Below are 3,313 nucleotides of genomic sequence, written 5' to 3'. Positions count from 1 at the left end.
AAATAAACAAAATGCCATATCTTTTTTCTAAAACCCTTATAGTGTTCAATGTACGAATAGTCTAACCAGGTTGATGGTATGGTCAGCATTATCGCACTGCTGGTTAGTAACAAATAGGCAGCAAACAGCGAGAGCAGAGGGGGCTCTTTGGTACCCGCCAGCCAATCATTTCAACAACTTCAATATCTCCATTTACATTATTTGATGCAGCTACAGAGAATAGGATTGTTTCATCTCTTCTATACTGCCACCTTTATTACTCCTGTACATATGGGGATCAATGTAAATTATTCATATTTTACAAAACTATTTGCATTACAATTCCTTTCATATAAAATTTCCCTTGATTTTGCAAACAATATTCGGCTTATGTCATTTAAAATAATTAATAAAATGTTGAGGAAATAAAATATTAAAGATGTGAAAATGTTACTTTCCTATCTCGCGGTTCTCAGGTTCCACTTCACAATCAAAATAAGTAATGACCTCTGCCTTTGCTGAACTGAATTTCCTGTACTACATCTGGAAACAAGACATCTCAGCTGACTCGTTGGTCTAGGGGTATGATTCTCGCTTAGGGTGCGAGAGGTCCCGGGTTCAAATCCCGGACGAGCCCTGATAATTTTATTAAATTTTATTGGCCAATATCTATATATATATACTTACCTAAAATTGTCCGTCATCCACTTACGTCTGGATGTCCTCGATTCCCATAATTTCATCGCACCAACTGGAAGTAGCCTGACCGTCATATTGAAACATCCATGTAATGGATGTTCCAATATGGCACCCGCTGGTGGTACCAGCCCCTTGCGCAGTACCACCAGCGGGTCACTGCCGGACCCCCACTGCTGGGACTCCCCCGCTGCAAGGACCCCTCTCCACCGCTGCTATAGCCACAACCAGGAGTATAAGCCAGCAGGGGAGGGTGAGCGGCAGGAGACAGCAGCTGTGACAGCATACTCACCCACTCCTGGCGCGGTGTCTGCAGTGTCCCTGCATCTATCTCTGATTTCCTGGCTTCCAGCAGCACTTGCTGTATTCAGCGGTCACATGGCTGAATACAGGAAGTGCTGCTGGAACCCGGTAATCAGAGACAGATGCAGGGACATTGCAGCCACTGCGTGATGAAGACCGGGGAGGACGAGTGAGGACCGGGGGAGCAGAGCCAAGGCAAGCCATGCATACAGGATGGGACCAGGGAGCCATACATGCAGGATGGGATCAGGGAGCCATGCATACAGGATGGAACGAGGGAGCCATGCAAACAGGATGGGACCAGGGAGTCATACATAGAGGATGGGACCAAGGAGCCATGCATACAGGATGGGACCAGGGAGCCATGCATACAGGATGGGACCAGGGAGCCATGCATACAGGATGGAACCAGGGAGTCATACATACAGGATGCATACCTACCAACTTTTCAAGAAGGGAAAGAGGGACAAAGGTTGCTGCCGCCACAAATTTTAGGCCATGCCTGACCACACCCATCTCACGACAAGTCACACCCATGTCCATGCCCAGTCACACCCATTTAGCACTGCTGATCACACTGACTGCTATTAGGGGCATAGTGGCTGGAATTATGGGCACAGTGGCTGGTACTGTGGGCACACTGACTGGTACTAAGGAAAAGAAAGAAAGAAAACAGAGAGAGAGAAAAAAGAAAATAGAGAGAGAAAGAAAGAAAGGAGAGCGAGAGAGAAAGAAAGAACAGAGAGAAGAACAGAGAGAGAAAGTAGAAAGAACAGAGAGAAAGAAAGAGGGGAAAGAAAGAACAGAGAGCGAAAGAAAGAACAGAGAGAGGAAGAAAGAAAAAACAGATAGCGAAAGAAAGCACAGAGAGAGAGAAAGAAAGGAGAAAGAAAGAACTGAGAAAAATAAAAAGGGTAAATAAAGAAAGAAGAGAGAAAAAGAGAGAAAGAAAGAACACAGAGAGAAAAAAGGGGGGACAGAAAAAAAGAACAGAGAGAGAGAGAAAGAGGGGAAAGAAAAAAGATAGATCAGAGAGAGAACAGATAGAGAGAAAGAAAGAGGGGAAAGAAAGAACAGAGAGAGAAAGAAAGAGGGGACAGAAAAAAGAACAGAGGGAGAGCGAAAGAAAGAGGGGAAAGAAAGAAATAATAGAGAGAGAAAGGAAAAGAAAGAAAGAAAAAAAAAAAAGAAAGAAAGAACAGAGAGAGAAAGAAAGAAAGAGGGGGAAAGAAAAAACAGAGCAAGAGAGAGAGAGAAAGAAAGAGGGGAAGAAAGAACAGAGAGAAAGAAAGAGAAAGAAAGATAAAAAAATGAAAGAAAGAAAGAAAGAAAGAACAGAGAAAGAAAGAAAGAGGGGAAAGAAAGAACACAGAGAGACTGAGAAAGAACAGAGGGAGAGAAAGAAAGAAGTAAAGAAAGAAAGTACAGAGAGAAAGAAAGAAAGAGAGGAAAGACAAAGAAAGAAAGAAAGAAAGATAGAGGGGAAAGAAAAAACAGAGAGAGAGAAAGAAAAAAAAGAAAGATTAGAGAGAGAAAGAAAGAACAGATAGAGAGAGAGAAAGAAAAAGAGGGAAAGACAGAACAGAGAATGAGAAAGAAACAGAGAGAAAGAAAGAACAGAGAAATAAAGAAACAGAGAGAGAGAGAGAAAGAAAGAAAGATTCTATAAAGATACTATAGCAGCCCGACTCCCAATGAAATGCCCACCTGAGCCTCCCGGTGCAGGACATATCATGATCCGCTCACATGGCCGGCATCCCCGATTCCAAGGTGATCCTGCTGTCCGTGCTGTCAGAAGACACGGTGATGGATCTGAAGCATTCCTGGTTCCGTCACAATCTCCTCATGAAATTAGCTCATTTCCGGTCAGCTTCCAGCACATCACTATTGGTGGAACGTCATGTGCGAGTTTTAAAGTGCTCCTTGGGGCTCCGCCATGTACTCCGGTGTCCGTGGGAAACGCCCACTTTGTATGCCTCGTACACACTTTGCTCCACTCCGTACATCCAGTACACATATGGCTCCACTCCGCACACACACGACTCCGCTCCATACACCTCGTACACGTGTGGCTCCTCTCCGTACACCTCGTACACGCGCGGCTCCACTCCATACACATGCGACTCTTCTCCGTACGCCCCGTACACACACGGCTCTGCTCCGTATGCCCCATACATGCGCTGTTCTGCTCTGTGCACCTTGTACACACGTGGCTCTGCTCCGTACACCTCGTACACACACAGCTCTGCTCCGTACACCTCGTACACACGTGGCTCTGCTCTATACACCTCGTACACACGGCTCTGCTACATCTACACTGTAAACCTCTCCTGAC

General features: G+C 45.2%; 1 non-coding gene across 1 annotated transcript; it reads left to right on the top strand.

The window, feature by feature from the left end:
* The first annotated feature begins 544 nt into the window (after positions 1-544).
* On the top strand, positions 545-616 carry TRNAP-AGG (transfer RNA proline (anticodon AGG)). The gene has a single exon. It is a non-coding gene; the product is annotated as a tRNA-Pro (tRNA).
* The last annotated feature ends 2,697 nt before the right edge of the window (positions 617-3,313 follow it).

The sequence above is a fragment of the Dendrobates tinctorius genome, unplaced genomic scaffold (genome assembly GCF_039654945.1).
Source record: "Dendrobates tinctorius isolate UK_male_01 unplaced genomic scaffold, ASM3965494v1 ptg000127l, whole genome shotgun sequence".
In the NCBI taxonomy this organism is placed as follows: Eukaryota; Metazoa; Chordata; class Amphibia; order Anura; family Dendrobatidae; genus Dendrobates; species Dendrobates tinctorius.
This window is presented reverse-complemented; position numbering and strand designations above follow the sequence as displayed.